Source organism: Lycium barbarum, chromosome 3 (genome assembly GCF_019175385.1).
Source record: "Lycium barbarum isolate Lr01 chromosome 3, ASM1917538v2, whole genome shotgun sequence".
NCBI classification, from domain to species: Eukaryota; Viridiplantae; Streptophyta; class Magnoliopsida; order Solanales; family Solanaceae; genus Lycium; species Lycium barbarum.
The window spans coordinates 118,128,098-118,150,264 of record NC_083339.1 but is presented as its reverse complement, the minus strand read 5'-3'; the positions used below and the strand labels follow the sequence as shown (position 1 = coordinate 118,150,264).

The 22,167-nt window shown below is 37.6% G+C and overlaps 1 long non-coding RNA gene across 1 annotated transcript; it reads right to left on the bottom strand.

Annotated features, from left to right (window-relative positions):
• Nucleotides 1–1,241: 1,241 nt before the first annotated feature.
• Nucleotides 1,242–5,148, bottom strand: LOC132632003 (uncharacterized). The gene is made up of 3 exons (XR_009579214.1): nucleotides 4,843–5,148; nucleotides 4,496–4,545; nucleotides 1,242–2,786 (listed from the first exon to the last, which is right to left on the bottom strand). It is a non-coding gene; the product is annotated as an uncharacterized LOC132632003 (long non-coding RNA).
• Between the last annotated feature and the right edge of the window lie 17,019 nt (nucleotides 5,149–22,167).

Sequence of the window (22,167 nt, the reverse complement as noted above, 5' to 3'; positions counted from 1 at the left end):
TTCTTAGCCTGCTTCTTCAAAACCTTCGGGTTATTCCATATAAATTTTCTCATTTAGGTCCCCATTTAAAAAAGCAGTTTTTACATCCATTTGATGAATATGCAAATAAAAAATTGCAACAATAGCATTTAAAATTCTTATGGATGTAATTCTAGTTACCGGAGAAAGAGTATCAAAAAGTTTTAGGCCTTCTAGTTGTTTAAAACCTTTAGCAACTAGTCTAGCTTGTATTTTTCAACAGAACCATCCAGTTTTAACTTTTTTCTTAGGACCCATTTACAGCCTATTATTTTACAACCCGGTGTTAAATCAATCAACTTCCAAGTTTTATTGGAAATAAGTGATTCTATTTTATCATTTACAGCCTCTTTCCAAAAAATAGCATCATGTGAAGATGAAACTTCTTGTAAAGTGAGAGGGTCATCTTCAACATTAAAAACATAAAAATCAGGACCAAAATCTTTTTCTACTCTAACTCTTTTCCTTCTTCGTAACTCAAAATAATCATTTTCTTTATTTTTCAAAATAGAAGTAGAAGAGCTAGGTAACGATAAAATATTTTCTTCAGTCCTTTGATCCCCACTATTTTTAGAATCAAATGAAAATTTATTTGTATGAAAAATGGCATCACCCGATTGTAGTATTATATTATCTTCAAGACTAAAAAATTTATAGGCTGTACTATTTGAAGCATAATCAAGAAAAGCACAAGTAATAACTTTCTTGCCCAACTTAGAAATTTTGGGATCCATTAACCTCACATAAGCTAAACAACCCCAAACTCTTAGATATCCCAAGTTTGGCTTGTGACCGTTCCACAACTCAGACGGTGTTAATTTTATCTTTTTATGAGGCACACGATTCAACACATAACAAATAGTCAAAATAGCTTCACCCCAAAAATTAAGAGGTGCACTAGACTTAATAAGCATGACATTAGTTAACTCAACCAAAGTTCTATTTTTTCTTTCCGCTACACCATTAGATGCAGGAGAATAAGGTGGAGTAGTTTCATGAATTATTCCCAATGATCCAACAAAAGAATTAAACTAATTAGACTCATATTCACGGCCTCTATCACTTCTAATTCTTTTTATTTTTCTACCAAACTAATTTTCAACTTCATGGAGATAAATTTTAAAATTTTCAAATGCATCACTTTTATTTTTCATCAAGAAAACATATGTATACTTAGAAAAATCATCAATAAAAGTGATAAAATATCTATTAAAATTCCCCCAAGTTCACAAATATCAGTATGGACTAACTCTAACAATTCAGTTTTTCTTTCAACTTGAAAATGAGGCCTTTTGTGATTTTGGCTTTATTACAAGCCTCACATTTTCAAAATCCTTTTTAATCATTGGGATTAATCCTAAACTACTCATGATTCCCCCATAACGATTATTAATATGACACAAACGAGCATGCCAAAAATTAGTAGAAGAAAATATATAAACAGAATTAGAAACTTTATTCATCTCAACATTCAACTTGAACATCCCATCACAAGCATACCCCTTCCCCACAAAAATACCTTTCTTCACTGTTACAAATTGATCAGACTCAATAATTTGTTTGAAGCCTGCTATATTAAGAAGAAAACTAGACATCAAATTCTTTCTCATGGAAGGAGTAAAAGTACATCTTTTAATGCTAGTACCCTTCCAGAAGTGAAGCTCAACTCAGACATCTCCCTTTCCAAGAACTTGGGTGGTGTGGGAATCACCAAGCATGATGGTTTTGGGCTCCTCAAAAGGAGTATACACTTTGAACCATCCTTGTCATAGAAGACATGAAGGTTTGCACCAGAACTATCCCATCATCCATCAAAATTTTCAACCATATTTATGTTTGTTATCACAGCCACAAGTGGCTCTTTGGTAACGTTCGACTGAGCTGTAGGACCACATTTTTGAAACTTGCAAAATCGATAAATATGCCCACTCTTGCAACAGACAAAGCACGGTCCTCCATTTTATACTTGTTGATCTTGTGCTTGGTTATCACCACCATTATTTTTATTGGGAGGTCTACCATTATTTTTCATGAATGTTTTCTTCTTAGGCTTCAAAGAAGTATTTTTGTGAGTATTAGGAGCAGCATTATTTGAAGTAATTAAGTTTACCTTGTTTGTGACGGGTTGTAAGGTGCTCTCTTCCATTTGCAAAAGTGCATCTTGGCTCCTTGGCTCTTCTTCCATGGGGATTCGCATAATCAACGTCTCAAGTGAAGTTTCCTTTTGTTTGTGGCGCATAGTTTTTTGAAATTCCTTCCATGAAGGTGGAAGTTTATCTATTATGCCACAAACAATAAGATTATCTCCAATTTTTATCTCCACGGACCTGAGCTCTCCAACGATCATTATAAAGTCTTGAGCTTGGTCTAACACTGATTTGTTATCCACCATTTGAAAATGAAAAAATCTACTAGCAGCATAATTTTTTCGCTCCAACCTCATCGGTATCATATTCTCTGCAACACTTTCCAAATTTTCTTTGGAGTAGAGTAAGTTCTATCTTAATAATCATAAAAATTATCTGATAGACAATTAATAAGATAATATCGACACTTGTATGAATCTTCATCGTACTTTTCAATTTTTTCTTGAAGAGAAATAAGTTCTTCATCATTCATGGAAGAGTTGCCTTCTTTGTTTGGATTCTTCTCAGTTAACATATGAGAAACATTGAGAAGACTTAAGTACAAAAGTAGTTTACCCTTCCATCCCTTGAAATGAGTACCGTTGAATCGAAATGGCTTGTTAAGATCTCCCACTTTGACATCTGCGGATTTTTCAATTATAGCCATTTGAATCTCCTTAATATTGTTGGTGATAATACAATAGAAATAAAATTACAATTGAAAAATACTATGAAGAAAATAAAGTATCTTTAGGCTGAGGTGCGGATGCCTCGCTCTTTTTAAGGAGATTCAAGCCCACTGTAGCAAATCTCTACTGATCCAGCAGTAATCTTCCTGATTGTCCCCTCTAGGATACTACAGCCCGACCACATCGTATAACTCAACAAATTTTGAAAAGATATTGAGTCTAAATCTTCACAAAAAAGATCACCTTCCTTCAACTAGAGAAACTCTGTTAATTTTCTATATCTGAGCATGTGAGAAGCTCAGCCATGGAAATCGTATCATGCAGTAATGAGGAGAAGAGAAGAGGAAGGAATGAAGTGAGGTATTTTATATATTCAACAATGATTACATGTGGTGTATTTATAACCACTTTACACTCATACATGTGTACCTCAACAAAATCTCTAACAAACTAACTAATCATTGCATTAATATGACAACTAATGATCAGCTAATGAACTTCCTATAACTTCCGTGTATACCATTATTATACATGTGATATACATACCCTGAAAACTGCCTATGAATATCATTTGTATATCTGTGTATATCTAACAAACTTAATAAAATCTCTTTTATTTTCCTCACATTTTCAAGAACTCTCCAATATATTTTCTACCCCATAAGGTAAGGATGACAAACTATTTATAGTTGAAAAATTCATCCTTGAATTGAATTAGAATGGATTAATAGGGTATTAAAGAGATGTAAATACGAGTGAATTACGAGTAGGAGGTTACAAAGGAAAATAGGACCACATTCATCCATAATTCATATGAATAATGAGATAGTGGAAGAAAAAAAAGTAATGGCGAATTAAGGCACCAAAATGTGAGAGTAAAAGACCATTTCTCTGCCTCTTTATGGCCACAACGGAAAGATGGTAAATGCTCTTGAATATCCACTTTAATATAATTATAATAATATTAAAATGGTCAAAATGTCCTTCATGATATATATATATATAAGTAAAAGTAACATCATCATCATAACATACCAGGCCTTAACAGGACTCGGTGTGAAACGTACTCGACCATAGTAAGGCTCAGTGTTATTGTACCCAACTGATCAGTGGTGTGTAATATATATATATATATATATATATATATATATATATATATATATATATATATAGCTCACTCTAGTTCCGTACCCATCGATTATAGCTCGGGGTGTGTCATTATATCATATACATATAAATATAGCGCACATTAGTGCCGTACCCATTGATTGTAGCTCGAGGTGTGTCATTATATTATATACATATACATATATAGCGCACATTAGTGCCATACCCACCAGTTATAGCTCGGGGCGTGTAATAATATATATATATATATATATATATATATATATACATGCATGATGAACTCATAGAAATAACGTTTGAGCCTTTCGGAGTGACGTAAGGTCGGTGACCTCCGAATACGTTATGTGACTATCCTTATCAATAAGAACTTCAGTAGAACTTGGTTCACAATGAACTAAAGCATCAAATAACATATTGAATCATGAACCATAAGAAGTGGAAGCATTAGAATGGAGTAATCTCTTTATGGAACGTTCGTTAATAGGTATAGTTGGATTCGTGCCAAAGAATAAGGAAAACAAAAACCTTACATACCTTGTTAGCTTTGTTGCCAGTCCGGCTCGCAATTACTTTAGCGGTTCAGCCTATAATAGCGTAATCTTTCTCATTAGGCTAAGAATATACTTGGTATATCATGTATATCAAATGACGAACTTGTTGTATCATGAATCGGACAACATCTCTCATGTTTCTACTACTTTCCAAGTTCACAACACCATGAACAACAATAACCATACTTAATTTACCATAATTCAATTTCATACAACCCACACAATACCAACATCAATACAATTTACAGTATAATTTCCGTACCTTCTCATTTAACAACTTAGCTATGATCTAGATTAACTCAAATTCATCTAGCGGAGGAGAATTATTACCTTATTTGCCAAGAACTCCTCTTCCATCTTACTTCACTTCGAAGAAATTCCGAATTCAACAATGCGATAAAACGGAACAACGAAATCGAAGCGATGAGCGAAACCCATAATAAATTGAATAACGTTGCTTGTAAAAAGGGAAAATCATGTTGCTGCATCTATTTCTCTTGAAATTAATTTGCTGGACGTTGCTGCCACAAAATATGAAATTACTAAATGTTGCTTAATTTTCTCCATAGCATTCTCCACAAAAATAGTGAGATAATGGACGTAATATCACTTATACTCTTTACACGTGGGCCTCTTTGGTCCACACCACTTAACACCTATCATTAAGCATTGACACCACCTCATTATATGCATGAATGCATAACCACTTGCTGCCACCTTGCTATACTGACGTGGATTAATTATATCCACCCAATTGCTAACAATTATTTCCTTGACTTCTACTATAATCCTCTACTTAATCAATTACTCGCATAATAATTTTTTTGATCTCAATTCAGTTAAATATTAGTCATTTTTAACACACTTCGTATACTCATTGTCATAATCTTGGGATATAGTGTTAGCTCATAGTCTCTTTTGGCCCACACAAAATATTATTTTCAATCACCATAATCATAATTTTAAGTCCGAAATCATTCCGGGACTTTGCCTTCTTATACCACGAGCTCTTTATTTGCATACTTAAATATGAACAAAATTCTCAGGGTTTACGTTAGTCTACTCATGACGTACACGACATAAAAGTACGAGGTGTAACATCCTCTGTCCAAACTTCAAATATTTAGAATCTTCCTTAATTGGGTACCTCGTACCTTCTTCACTATACCTCTTTTACCTTCTAAAACTTGTACCCTGACCTTCTGATGCTCTCGTAGCCTCTTACCCGAATAGGTGTGTTAGATATTCACACCTCAGGGCTCTTAATATAAAACTTACACATCTGGTACTCACATGATCTCATAGGGCCTCAGATTGGCCACACCAATTAGGGTTCTTTACTAGTGCCCTTACCTGATGTTGTATTAGCCCTTTGGCTAGTTGTAGTCTTTTTGGTCACTGGCATCTCTGTATATAAATTCAAACACGTAAGTTCTAAACTCAACCCTTATGACTCAGCTCTATACCACAATTTGGATCTGAAAGAGGGGTAACCTAATTCCTAAATACCCTGTAGCTTCCTGTTTATATAATGTGGTGCACAACACACTTATAAACAAGACTTTACCAGACACGGCTTGTAGACTCCCTAGGAAAGACCTACTTTGATACCAAGTTTGTCACGCCCCAATCCTAGGGAGGCGTGGCCGGCACCCACTGCCTTGCTTAACCCCGAGCGTCCCAACTGTAACTCGTATTACCTGAACATACATAAAAATATGGGCTGTCAAGGCCAACTGTAACATAAGTGTGCTATCTTATGCTGACAAGGCCGTAATCTGAATAATCTATAGATGACAACTGTCTCACTGAAATGAATAAGTACCTATACGGACCAAAAAGGTCACCATGCATATCTACAAATAGCAAAACCCAAAACAAATGTATACAAGGCCATCATGCTGACATACTATACATATAAGACAAGTCTACAAGTCTCTAAGAGGAACATAACTGTACTGTGGTCAGGGCAGGTCCCCGACACCCATTATGTCTATATATGCAAAATGACTCTAACTCTGGACCTAGTAACTCCGGGTGAGATGGAGCTTACCAATGAAGCTGATACTCAGCACCTTTTACTGTGTATGCCTGCTATCTATCTGCCAGGACCTACAAGCAGGAAATGTAGCGCCCCCAACAAAAGGGACACTAGTACGAAACAAAGTACCGAGTATGTAAGGCAACTGAATAACTGAAACTGACACTGAACGAATATAAGTAAATAACTGAGAATCTAAGATATTCTAGCATGCACTTTCTGCTCTGACTCAACTCGTATGGATATAATAACATAGCTAGCCGATCACATGTAGGGCTTACTATATATCTCACCAGCCATAAGGCCAAGCATATCTCACCAGTTAATAAGCCGGGCATATCTCACCAGCTAATAAGCTGGGCTTATTTGACAAGCCGTAAGGCCAGACATATTTAACCAGCCGTAAAGCCTGGCATATCTGTATATAATAATAGTATTGTAGAGCTGTATATGTATATATGTATACTCTTTGCTCTCTCTATTAGAGTGGAACAATATGAATCGAATATGTATTCCGGTGAAGGGATAACTAAAACATGAGAAGGATGGTGACAACAGAACACGAGAACTCTTATGATATACTCTTTTCTTATACATTCGTTCGACTCTTTCTGATTATAGGATCATGCCAATGAAAGGAAGGAATAGCCTTAACATACCTTAGGACCAAGCTTTTACTATTGTCAGGGACGATCTCCTCTACGCTTTAATCTACAATGAAAAATAATAACACTAAGGTCAAGCTACGAATGATACAACACTAATATATCGAGCGACAAGTTCGGTATACAATAAATCGGGCAGCATCTCCCATGTTTATTTCACCTCTCTGAATGTCACAACACAAACAATAACATGCCACAATTAATCCATATATCCAGCACCTCAAAAACACAAGAACAACCCACAGTACAATCTAACAACAACAATAGGGCCAAGGTCAAGCTAAGGAATAGCTAGCATATATTACATTGAGCAACGAGCTTGATCCTTAACTAGCAACACAACACTCTTCTATACTTCTTCTTATCTTCAAGTTACATATTAACAACCGTATGCATATATATATATAATTCTAAAAAAGTCCAGCCACAACAACATCATAAAAACACCTCAAAACAGTTCAACATGGTATCACAACTTCTATACGACTTTTAACCGTCGACTCATAAGTTCTAGCTTCAAACACTTAGCCAATACTTAGATATACCTTAACACATGAAGGAGGGGGATGATCTTCCCTGAAATCAGTAGGGACAACATCAATACAAAGCTTTCTTCACCTTGAAGCAATCCTCAAATCAACCAAAACAAGAGACCTTGTGTTCTACAAGCACTACGGGCTTCTCAACGTAAGATTTACATAATCTATCCTTGAATTTGATCTAATACCTATGAGAGATGGGAAATCTTACCTCAACCAACAAGATTTAGTCTTGATACACCTTACTTCCACTTGAAGGAATCTTCAATTCCAATATGAAGAATAACAAGTAGAGAACTAGTATCATGAACTTCTCGAGGGTGGAATATCGTGACTACCTTGCGGGTCATAGCTTGGTTGATGGGATGATGCATAGAGAACATTTAGGAACTATATGAAAGTGAAAAACGACGAGATACAAGGGTTGGCGCGCTTAAATAACATGATCTAGTCGGCCATTTCTTCAAAAGGGTCCCAAACTTGCTACTTGCACAGTCTTGCAGAAACGCGAATAACTCTCTACTCCGATGTTGTTTTGACAAACGGTTTTGTGAGTTGGAAACTAGACTTGTATACCTTCAATTTGGTGGGTGGATCACTTGGTAAATCCAACTACATTAAGAGAAAAGCTCAGTGATATCTGACCCAAAGTTCAGTAAAATTATGAACATAACTTGTGATAACTTTTTCCGACTTTTGTTTTACAACTTGCTTGACTTCAAAACTTAATATACGAATACCATACAATTAAAATACCTCATAACACAACCTTCTTATCATATTCAACACTCCTAGTACTACCCCAAAAGTATGGGTTGTAACATGGACCTGTACCCCCAATGTATGGTCCGTAAGTCACTCCATAAGTTGGAAATTTCGCGAAAATTCACTCACTCTAATTTGTTTAACCTCTAACCCTGCCATATTCTTATCACTTATTAAACTTCTTATCACTTATTAAACATGGTTTAAACACTTATAACCTTAAAGATAATCTTGTTCCCCGAGCTTACGTCGACTAGCTTACGACACAACTTAATGAATGGATATACGGGATGTAGCAAGAGCTAAAAAAAGAAAGAGAGAAGGAGAATTACCTGTTATGGAACAAACGAACTGGGTTGGCGTTGAGTTCAGGATCAATTTCACCACACAAAATCTGAGAAGAAAAGTGAAAATAGTAAACTTTCTTTGACAATTCAAAAACTCAACTTAGAAGTTGTGTAATTGAAAAATTTAGAGATCTGGGGGTGTCAACTGTGGTTTGGAAATGAGGATGGAGTTCTTATATATAGAACACCAAATAGCTAGGGTTTTGAATTGAAAAAACGATGTGGGACGAACTTCAAATATGAGTTTTTACTCAATTTTGAAGAGAATTTTAAATGTGAATCGTGACATCATGACAAATATCATTGATGTTTTTGTAACAATTCGTTTGATCGTTATTGCACTTTTGACCCTTTTGACCCGTTGACCCCTTTTTGAGCCCTGTTGGTATGATTTTGACACACGGGGATGGGAAACACAATTCCCGAGGTCATTGGGTGAGTTTTAAAATAATATGAGGAAGTTAGAGATTTTGAGAGAAAAAGGTTTGACCAACACTTGATTTTTAGCTAAATAGACCTTTTTCAGAATTCTATCGATTCCATGAGGTTCGAAGGGTCGATTGTGACTTGGTACGGTATTCGATTTGATTCCTGAGGTATTCGGGATCGTTTTATACCATTTCTTGGAAAGTTGGTTTTGGCCGCTTGGGGGTTGACTTGGTCAAATAGACCTCCGTTGGAAATTCTGAGGCCACGAGTGAGTTCGTAGAGTGTTTTTACATATGTTTGCATGTTTGGTTTATATCTGAGAGGCTTTGGATGGATGTTGGGATTTGGGGTGAAAACCAGATTTTTCTGGTTTCTGGTGTCTTGCCCGAGCGAGACTGGTTACGCCTCTGCTGGTCCGCCTCAGCATGGCCTGGCCTGCAGGTGCGAGGTATAGACTTTCAATGAGATCTACCCCAGCGGACAATTCTCTGCTGAGGTGAGATTGCTAGATCGGATGTGGTGTCGCGGGAGCGAATGTCGCTAAATAAGAAAGTGTTTAATGTCCTATTTTGAACCACTCTTTTCACATTCCAAATATTAAATCTCTAAGTTACTTAAGAGCGATTTAAAAAGCTTCAGAGTTGTTTCATCTTAGGACTTTGAGTATTCAGTGGCTCTTCAAAAGAACAAGGCTCGCGTTCGACGGTTTGTGGCACTAGCTCGGCATCGAGAGTTTGTAGACACCTCGTGAGTGATCCTGAGGCTCAGTTTTAGAGTTTCCAGGGTGAGCACTTGATGGATTCCGCAACCCGAAGATTCTTCTATCTTTACTTGTCTTTTCTTTGTAGTTTGAGATAGTATTTATATGTTTGATTTATAGTATTTAGACTTATTGTACTTAGTGGCTCTTGTATTAATTCAGACAAGATTCTGGGGATGATGTATTAGTATTCCGTACTTAGTAGTTTAACTATGTTTTGAGACTGCTTAATTCTTTCTAATTACTTTTCATATGCTTGAACTGAATATTGAGTAGGGGAAGGTTTTGTCGACCAGGGGGGCTAGTATGGGTATCTGCTCGATCCACTATTTGGGTTGTGACAAGTTGGTATCTGAGCCCTAGGTTACTCGATCTTATAAGTACAAGAGCATGTCTAGTAGACTCTTGTGGATTAGTACGATAAGCTCCGTACTTATCTACGAGAGGCTATAGGACATTTGAGAAACTTTGATCTTTCATTCTTTCGTGCTTCTTTATTTAAATCGGTATCTAGAGTATTCGAATTCATATCTAGGATGTTCAAATTGGTATCTGATTTAACTTCTATTTTCGCACAGATGGTGAGGACACGCGCTACTATCATGAGGGATGAGTTGCCCGAGCCCGCTAATGGGGCCAGGGCATGAGGACGAAGTCGCGTGAGAGGCTGTGGCCATGCTTGGAGAGGGCCGGGCCCCCTACGGTTGGTCAGAGACGTGCTAGATCCGTATCACTAGAGCTAGAGCATCAGCCTGCACATGAGCTCACAGTTGAGGGGGAGCTGGGACTTGCCTATGCTCAACTTGAGGTAATTTCTACTTCAGTGCCTTAGGACTCCATGGTTTGTATTCTGCACTATCTTGATGGGATGCATGCGGTGGGTGGCCAACCAGCCACTCCAGGAGGGTCATAGACTAGAGCGGGAGCACAAACTCCTCAACAGGGCTAGACTCAGGGGATATAGCCTGCTACTATGGCCCTTTGGTCGATTAGATCCCAGCACCTTCTGGTGCTCCTAGGTCCGTTGCTGGTCCAGTTATAACCATTGGAGATCAGGAGTTGATTGGGAGATTTCTGAAGATAGATCCGTCGAGGTTCTCCGGTACACCGAGTGAGAATGCTTATGAGTTTATTGTGGACATGCATGAGAGGTTGTATAAGATGGGGATTGTTGAGCCCCATGGAGTTGACTACATATTTGATCAGTTGCGTGGGGAAGCGAAGTCTTGGTGGAGGTCCTTTATCGATTGCCGGCCAGTTGGGTTGCCTGCACTATCTTGGGCTCAGTTTCGCCTGAGGCTCCAGAGGAGAGATGAGTTTATCCATCTGCAGCAGAAGGGCATGTCCGTAGCTGAGTTCGAGGCTCGATTCTTTTCTTTGGCATGTTATGCTACACAGTTGATTCCTACTGTGACCGAGACGGTCAGGAGATTCATGGGAGGACTGGTACTTCCGTTACATGTGGCGTGTCTTCAGCTTGTTGCTATAGGTGCTTCCTTTCAGTCAGTGGTAGATCATGCTACGAGTGTTGAGTCAGCTAGGATCTGAGCCCATAGTGGGTATAGTTTGAGGCAGGTTTCTAGAGGCACTTATTCTCGACCAGCTGACCGAGATGGTTATACCGACTCTTCAGCTTCAGTATTTTAGTCCCCGCCCTCCAGGGCTTTTTATGCATGTGGTTATACTGAGCACATTACTAGAGAGTGCTCCAGGTCTAGACATAGTAGGGCCCAACAGGGTTTCAGATTTCAAGCCCTTAGGACTCCGACATCTTTAGGTAGTGTCACGACCCAACCCCGTGGGCCGCGACTGGTGCCCTATTTGGACACCCCAAACCCATTCGATTATCAAATCAACAGATCGAAGACTTATTCAAAATTTAGCATACGTTACTTTAAACAGATACTGAAAACAGATATCATCTTAAGCGGTTACCCGTACAAATATATCATATCAAAACTGGAAGGCTGGCGGAATACACATCGCCCAGATACACATACATATACAAACATATAGGCCGTTTTGGCCATAATAGCAAACGGGACCGCTTAAGGCACAAATCATAACATAATCGAACAAACATGACCCATGACCCACATATATGACTACAGGCCTCTACAAAACATAACAGAAACATATGACGGGACAGGGCCGCGCCGTACCCCAGATAGTCATACATATATACAAAGACATATACAATGAAAGGTCTTTACCAAAAGTATGGGCTCCGAGTCAAATGAGCACTCCAAAGTAGCAGAATGTATCCTACACTGGCGGGTCACCAGAACAAACGTCTGTACCTGGGGGCATGAAACGCATCCCCCGAAGAAAGGGGGTCAGTACGAAATGTGTACTGAGTATGTAAAGCATGAAGTACAGTAATCCAAATCAGAACTGAAATAGGGAGTATGGAAAGCGGTTACAGAATCAGTATATCAAACCTGTTTTAAAAACATAAATAATGCAAATAAAATCATGCATAGGGCTCAGGAACGTGGTCGCCACTCCGACACTGGCGCCACAGCACATCATACTCCAGAAGGTTTCAAATCTTCGTACAATCCCCGAACATATCATATCATCATATCATATCAAAACATCGAACATATCATATGCCATATCACGTCATAACGCCGTATATATAAGCGGTACCCAGCCCCATGGCGAGGTCTCGGGAACCGCAACACATCATACTGCCGAATATACATAGTGCGCACGATCACAAAACCGGCCCGGGATCCGGCGAACGATATCATAGTAGTAGGCACGAGCAGAGTAGTGCGGAAACTATATGTATATAAATAAATAAATTTCGAAACTCGATGAACAAATATATTTACGGCATCCGAAGGCTCAGAAATCAGTTTCGGGTCAATCGGAGTTAGTATACGAAAGTTACAAACTTTTGAAGTACAGAACTTTCTAAAAGCATTTCAGAAGCTCTTTTCGGAAATTCAAGTGACATTCATATTAGGGGAACTTTCAACCATTACTATGGAGCAAATCAAATGGAGCCTTTAAGATCATATGTACGTATCAAAATATATGTATCCAAAACTTTAGCCATATCAAATATTTTTCGGCCATCATTATGGATCACATATTCATACTAGGAAACTTGCGGATAACATCATGGATCAAATCAAATGGGGACTTTAAGACCATATTTTCATATCGAAATATTCATCAAAGGCTTTAGTCTTCTCGTTTTTCTTTCGAACAACATTCAGAACATAACAAATAGAATCTTTGAACATCATAAAATATGTATCCAGTCACATGGAATAGCTTATGGAGGTCAAAGATGTTAGCCATCCTAATGGCTCTAAGAATAGGATTTTCTTTAGGAGCATACTTATACGTTATTTGTTCATTCCAAAAAGGTCATGCCAAAAGAAATAAAGGTAGGCTTTACATACCTCAATCGCTCGCTCACAAATCTCGATCACTCGCTAGACAAATCCCGACTCAAGTCTCGGGTTCTCCAAGATCTACAATAGCGTTATTAATTACCAAACATTAGCTAAAAGTACTTAGAAATCCAAATTCTAACTAATACTTGTCTACAGAATTTCGGCAACATCTCCCCTGTAAATTCAAAATCCCCGAGAATTTAACTCGGCCAAATTCATCAACAACCACACCAACGATACCAACAACCATAATAATAGTCATCAAGAATCAATTTAAACGCATTCTAACATTAATAACTTTCTTTTCTACATAGCGTATCATATTCGATTCAACTTCGTCCTTTCAAGCCAATATCGACACTTACATATTCACTACTAATTCAAGATCATTCAAATACAATTCAAAAGCATTTCATACAATTCTACAAAATATTCAACAATCCCACCAAAAATCATACTTCACCCGAAACCTCCAATCTTCGACACGAACATTCACAACACATTTTTATCCCCCAATTTCATCAACAACAATAACCATTCATACTTTAGCAATTCCATTCCCATAATTACATAAGACCATAATAAAATCACACAATTTTCCTACAACAACTTAAAACTAATTTTCATGTCAATCTTGAACCATTATTCTTCCATTTACATCACAAGGTCACAACAACACAATTAACAAGCTAAATAAAATTAATCCATCTTCTCCTCACCATAACAACATCACACGGCTACATAGACTTACACACACCCACACGGCTCACTCAACACACAACAACTCCATGATTCTCATTCAATTCTACTCACTATATCATATATAAATCTTCCACAACAAGAAAAGGATAGAATTCTTACATTTTTCCAATTTTCCCACTTGCTAAAAAAAGTACTTTCTTGCCTCAAAATTTATATCCCGTTGAAGAGGGTCTTGAGCTTAGTAGGGATACTAGAAAATTATAATTTTTGGACTCAAGATTGATGGCTAATTTTTTTTTTCTCTCTTTGTGTTGGCCGAATGAGGAGTTGTGGCCTCTCAAGTTGTTCTTGAAACTTCTTGAAAGAATGAGGAGTTGTGGCCTCTTTCTCCTTTTAATACATGGTTTAAATTTTTACTTGGGCTTGGGCCTCTTTTCCTTGTCATGGCCGGCCACCACAACAATGTTGGGCCTCCTTTTTATTTTTTTTTTTATTTTCCAAGCCCATTTAGTTGGGTTAATATTTTGTAATTGCCGAAACTAATTTCCAAAATTTCCAATTTTGCCCTTGGCCTTCCTCCATATTTCCACATCAACATTTCATGAACAACACACACATATATATATAATAAAATCAAAATATGGCCTTATTTCTTACAAGTCAAAATTATTTCGAATTTTCCGAATATGCAAAAATACGGGATATAACAGGTAGGCCGGATGGTCTTTTTGGTAGAGGTGGTACTCAGACAGGCCGCGGTGGTTCTTAGTCTTCTATGGGTGGATATCAGTCAGGCAGGGGTGGTTCTCAAGCTTCTAGAGGAGGAGCTCAATCCGGCCAGAGCGGCCATAGTGATGCCCATTGCTATGCTTTTCCTGGCAGGCCGGAGGCCTAGGCGTCGTATGCTGTTAACACAAGTACCATTTTTTTGTCAGCGGGCAGCTTTGGTCTTATTTGATCCAGGATCTATTTTCTTTTATGTGTCTACTTATCATTCTATGGGTTGGGATATGGTTTGTGACTGGCTTGACATACCTATTCATGTGTCTACTCCGGTTGGAGATTTGGTAGTGGTTGATCGAGTCTATCAATCCTCTGCAGTTACCTTTATGGGTTATGACACGGGGTAAACTTGGAGATTCTGGATATGGTAGATTTCAACATCATATTGGGCATGAGTTAGTTGTCCACTTATCATGCGATCTTGGACTGTCACGCCAAGACAGTTACGCTAGCCATTCCGTATCTTCCTAGACTTGAGTGGAGGGGTTGATGCAATCCAAATTACCATGGTGACGACTCAAGTGCTCAAGCCAAGGAGACCCAAATTGAAGCCCAAGATCTGCCCCACAGAAAGAACAAGTCTAACAGCCCAAATTAGGACTTCTAGAAGCTCTAGTGTGAACATGAGGGGCTGGTCTAATGTGAACGAAGAAAGCTTCCCTTTTTGTGTTTTCAAGGCTTATTAAAGGCTATTTTGACTTTCATAATGTGTAGTGGCTTTCTAGGCTTCTAGGAGTATGCATTTTGTAGTCTTCTATGCACCTAGAAGACTACACTTCCATTTATTTCTTTTGACTAGTATATTTTAAGAACCTTATTTAAAGGTGCTTGTAATTCATTTGAAACGGACCGATCTTTGAATATTGAATATTATTGAAACCCTTTAGTCTTGAATGGCTAGTGTTAATTTGGTGGACTCCAAATTGTACAACCCCCGTTTGATCATTCAATTTGCAAGAGATTGCTATTCTCTTGAGGATTGTTGCATAAGATAGGTGCCTTTGATCCTTTTAGAAGGTAACTAGGATTCTTCTATTTATTGTCCAATTGTTTATCAATCATGTCTTCTTTTCTATCTTATCTTTATTTTCTTGCATCAGGGGTACTCCTAATCCCGCCCCGAAAAAGATTCTTTCCTTCCTCTGAGCCAAAAAATTAGTTGATAAAGGATGTTTAGAATACTTGGCCCATCTTCATGATACTAGTATTGACACCCCATCACTTGAGTCTGTGCCTGTTGTGAGCGAGTTAGTGGAGGGTGTTCTATTCAGATTTACCGCGTATGCCATCCGACTGTGATATTGAATTTTGCATTGATCTAGAGCGGGGCACTCGCCCTATTTCCATTCCTCTATACAGGATGACACCGTCCGAGTTGAAAGAGTTAAAGGAATAATAGCAAGATTAAGGGTTTCATTAGATCGAGCATCTCCGCTTGGGGCGCTCCCGTGGTTTTTGTAAAAAAGAAGGATGGGTCGATGTGGATATGTATTGATTACAGCCAGTTGAACAAAGTCACCATTCAAAAAAAGTATCCTATCCCCCACATCGATGACTTGTTCGATCAGCTTTAGGGTGCTTCAGTGTTCTCCAAGATTGATTGGAGGTCAGGTTATCACCAGCTGAAGATTCTGGCTGAGGATAATTTGAAGATGACTTTTAGGACTCGTTATGGTCATTACGAGTTCCTTTTTATGTCTTTCGGGCTTACGAATGCCCAAACAACTTTTATGGATCTAATGAATGGCATCTTTAAGCCATACCTGGATTCCTGCGTCATTGAGCCATTTGGTAAGATTGTATAACTATGACTTGCTCATTTGGTAAGATTGTATAAGAATTGGAGAAGTTTTGATAGTTTTCACAATTTGTGGGGTTTTATGTTTGTAAGAAATAATACAACTTAAGAAATTCAAATTGCATCTCCATACATGATTTCATCACATGGTTTCAAATTGTGATTTCAAATCATGTCCAAACTGCTCCTTAACTTCAACTATCTTGCTCCATAGAACTTGTTGTTCACTAATGTATCTCCATAACCACATGAATAAGAGAGTTTTATGTATCTTCATGTTTTTAATGCCAAAACCCTTGTTCATTGGTTGAAGTGACAGTATTACCATTCACCATATGAAAGCTTTTGTTTCCTTATTCCTCTGCCAGTTAAAGTTTCTCCGAAGCATGTCGATTCTCTTTTCCACGATGTCTTCGACTGGTAATGGAAATAGAGACATAACATGGGTTGGTAAAAGATCCAGCACGTTGTTCACTAAAATCATTCTGCCACCAAATGAAAGGTATTGGGTTTTCCACTTGGTCAATCTCATATCACTTCTTTGGATCACTCCTTCCCACATCTCCATAGCTTTGTTTTTGGTGCCCAATAAGCACAAATATGTTGTTGGTAAGCTGCTGGAGTGTGCAGCTGAGGCACCACATTAATGGAAAATAACTAACTCTAATTTGAGCCCATTCGAATTAGCTGAATTAAGCAGTTTTTAAGCGCCAATGCTGAAAAGCATTTTTTAAGTATAGGAGCTAATTTTATAACTAAGCAATTACATGTTTGGACAGATGTGTTGAAGCTGAAAGTAATTTGTTGATGTGTTTGGTAGAAAGATGCTTATCAACACTTTTTCCATTTTTTTTTTTGGGTAAAGTAAACAAAGAAGGCATCAAGTAGATGCAAAGTTACAGAGAGAAACCCGACTTTCAAACATATAACTACATGAAGCTAGGTTGCTGCGCAAAACTTGTGCAAACAGTCTAAAACCTATGCTACCTTAGGAACTCTGGTAAATAAAAGTCAAGGAGCCAACAAAATTCAAAAAGTTATCAACACTTTTTCTAATCTACTTTTGATGACAAGGGAACCCGTAGCTGCTACCCTTCAGGTGTGCACAGGGTAAACCCTGCTCCTGTGCAATAGCCCGCAAATCACACAGGAGAGAAAACTCATACTAGGCAAGCCCCGTGCGCAGTGACGGAGCCAGGATTTATGTCAAGGGGGTTCAAAAATATAAAGAAGCCATAAATGAAGAAGCTAAGGGGGTTCAACGTCTACTATATATACATAAAAAATAATTTTCACCTTATATATACAGTGTAATTTTTCGCCGAAGGGGGTTCGGATGAACCCCCTCGGCTCTATCTACGTCCGCCACTGCCCGTGCGATGAGCTTGACCCAGAAGGCAAATCCTTTGCTTAGGCAGGGGTTTTTGAACCTGAGACCTCCATTATGAAAGCCCCATGCTCAACCAACTGAGCCACCCTTGCGGGTCACTTTTTCTAATCTGTTAACACAATAAAAAGCTTAGTATTGCAAGTTTTTAATTTTAAATTGATTCAATTACAAATTAATTTACATTCCATCCACTTTTGATTCTAAATTGACTAGAAGGATTAATTTTTAATAAATATATTATTTATTAGCATAACATATATTCCTTTTGTCCCAATTTATGTGAAGGTGTTTGACTAGACACGAAATTTAAGAATAAAAGGAAGACTTTTGAAATTGTGGCCCAAAATAAGTTCTAGATATTTGTGTGGCTAAAATATCTAACTAAGGATAAAATTGGAAGTGTAAAGTCAAATTGTTACTAAATATAGAAACATTTCATTCATTTTGGGACTGACTAAAAAGTAGTGTCACCTAAATTGGGATTGAGAGAGTAGTGATTAATATTTTTTTTGCCGTCAATCATGGTGTCAGGGGCTAGCTTACGCGCACTTTGAATAATTTCACGGGATACGTGCCACCTTCCACCATCAACAAAGACCATGTAACTCAGTCGACCAAGGCTAGATCAGATGAGAAGAAATCACTTAGCGTTCTGTCTCTCTGTTGGGATTTGAGCATGAGACCTCAAGGTTCTCAACCTACTTCATTGACCACTAGGTCACACCCTTGGGCGTGGAGTAATTAATAATTTGATGTGAACTTTTTAATGAAATGCAGCATGTTTAAGCCTTAGATATTTCTAAGTAGTCAAAACCTTATAAAAGGAATTTTTTTCTATACACACCAAAAATGGCGTGTATATAATATCGTTAAGTTGTCTAATATTTGTCATTATTTTGAACCACGTGAAAACTGGAGCTTCTGTTCACCCTAAAAAAGTAAAAAGGGAAAATATTAGAACTATGCATATGTAAGAAATAGTCAGTCGATGAAAAAAGGAAAAAAATGAAAAAGGCCGATCAACCAAGAGAGGAGGAGTGAAGAGTATGTTGGTGAGTATAAGAAAATTTAAGGGATAAAAATGTCAATTACTTGGTCAAACCTAAACATTTTTTAATTTGAAAAGCTATAAACTGGCAACCCAACTTATAGCTTTTGGCTTGTTTTGATTTAATACCAAGTGATTTTAAACACTTTTTAGTTTTGCCAAACACCAAAACAAGCTAAAAATGGGCTTTAAAGCTAAATTGACCTTCTTTTTAGCCCATCCAAACACTTCATTTTTCCTTCGTTAACATGATGGCCTAATACTGCTTCAAACATAGATCAAATCTGATGTCTTTCAACTTTTTACTGTTCAACATTACCATTACATAAGATTAGAGAGTCATCTACATATAGCAAGTGGGATACTTCCAAGATGCATCCTGATGCGTTTGAGGCCTTGAATCCCTTTATCCATTCATTTTCCTAGCCCTTTTGATAATGCTTAGCAAGTGGAATGAGCATTTTCTATATCTAGGGTTGTTTGTTGGAAAAATTATTCGACAATGTTTTGCGTTTACATGTTAACGTTCTTCCTTCTTTGTGCTACTTAGAACTCAAATAATGATTTTTAATGTGATTCTCTGTCTCTCTGCAGATGGAAATGCGTTTTCCGCTAAGCGTCTTATATGATTGTGTCCCTTTGTCCAATTAATGGAGACAATGTAAGATCCTTTGTAATGTCTGTTTAGGTAGTAACATACTATTTTTCTCAAAACTTCATGATAATAGGACTTCAGTGATGGAGAACACTTTCATAGTTTGCTGCAGCCTGCACAGACAAGCAGTAACAGATGCACTGAATCGTTACTTTAGGGTCCTGCCAAATAGTTTGTTGGTTTATCAAGTGCTCATCCCTCCCTTTAAAGCAGCCATCCTTCCCTTTAAAGCATCATCCTTAATCACCATATGTTATCTCATTGAGGTTGCTGGTGCGAACATGCATTTGGGCTATCACATCTTATGTGTTCTCAGATCTCTCCTATACGAAAGGCTCTAACTTCTTCATGATCAGCTTACATTTGGATTCGGCTATACTGTTGCTTGCTATGCTCTTGGTATGTGCACTCAAGTGTTATATTGATCCTTTCCTAATACCTTTTGTTGATATTCGTCCTGTTGGTTCAATGGTGTGAACTTTGTCAATTTGTTTCTTGATGTTGTAGAATCAAACCTAGTTTTGGGCCATAAGCTTTTTAACTCGGGTGGGTAGTCTGCATGATATCTGATGGTTCACTTTCAGTGTGGAACTATTTATAGTGGAAAATGAGGTTTTCATAGGGTAGTAGGTTAATTTTCGTTCCCCTGATGATATAAATTTTAGGATTAAATCTTTTAGTCGTGAGAGGAAAAGAAGGAAAGAGAACGAAATCATTTTCGGGAGAAAAGGTTCCTTCCTGGTGTTTCTGTTTTCAAAACTTTTAGGGGACCGGGTTGGTGTTGCGGTTTAAATTTTCCGTGCCACTAATTTGTTGGACTTAGGAGTGACTGGTTGCTTGAACTAAAGTGAAGCTCTATTTGGTGACTTCAAGAAGTAATCAACATGACCCAATTGTGTAGATGGATAGTTTTGAATTGAAGTTGAATTACTTCTTGTTTTATTTTGAACATTATCCTCTTTCGGCTAATTTCGATGTTCATATGATTTATTTGGCTTTTTGAAAGAAACTGTTATGTTACGGTGTTCATTTATAAAGTAGTAGTAACAGAAAGTCTTATATCATCCAGGAGCTACTTGAACTTTTCTCCGGAGGTCTTAGTGATAGAAAGCCAAGTAAATAGGACACTTAATTAAAATTTACAGTATCTCTAAAGATAGTGTCCCTCTAGAAACCAAACCTTGATTTCTTCTGAGGGCTGCTTCATTATCGTTCAAAAAAGGTGAAAATGAGCAAACATTGTTCGACGTGATAGCAAGAGTTTTTTGTTATTTATTTATTTATTTATTTTACATAGGGGGCAGGGGAAGGGGAAATGAGGGAGGGAATTACAACGTGGGATTTGAATTCTCACCAACAAGGTGAAAGTTCAGGTAACCAACCAATTGAGCTACTAGATCCCTATGTATTAGCAAGTGAATTAAGTGCTGCAAGTCAAAATTTCTGATTAAAGCAGCACTAACCAGTTTTGTGAAAACTTGTTATAATGCCGTGCACCAACTTCTCATTTTGTTTTGGGCGTTTTGTTCCTCGAATGCTAATGAATAAAACATGTCCTCATAATCAAGCCAGAAGGAAGAACTACAGGCCTTAGGTAGTTATCTCTAGTGCTAGGGCAATAAAGTTGTTCAACCATCGCAATAAAGTGTTCTCCAGCCATGCCTTTTCATCTTACATGCAGCATCTGCAGAATGCAGGGACTAACACATTCAAAGGAGTAATAAGGTAGTTCACTCTTCTTTTTACGCTAGGGAAATTTGATATGTCTTCCAACTATTGTTTAATATTGTTGTTGTTTGGGTGGGGGTTTATAGCCCCCTGTCTTTGACCCGACTAATTTGGATTTGCGTCGAAGAAAGCCCACTATGAGGTTTTAGTGTTCCCTAACAAAGAGGTCATTTCATGGCTCACCAAACTTCCGTTTCAGGGTAGAGAAATCTTTATCATTCCCCCATACTGTTAAAGAGTCCTTATTAAGCAATATTATGTAATTGTAGTTTTTGACTTTGAGTTAGATACCTATCATTTCTGCAATAGGCTAACGTTTACTCTTTTGCCTTGCTATAGCATCACGAAATGAGTTTGATTGACGAGGAATTTGATTAGCTCTAATATTTTTTAAAATTGCTGGAGTCTCTTATAGCATCTTTCATTTTGCATATTATTTCTCGCCATTTATGTTTTAGTGTTCCAAGTACCCTTTCTGAACATATTGCCCTTTCAACAGATTTAACAATAAGACAAACACCACCATCATGGAAATCTTAAAAATTTCTTTCAACACAGTCTTGTTTTTAAAATTTACTCGAAAATTGTAAGG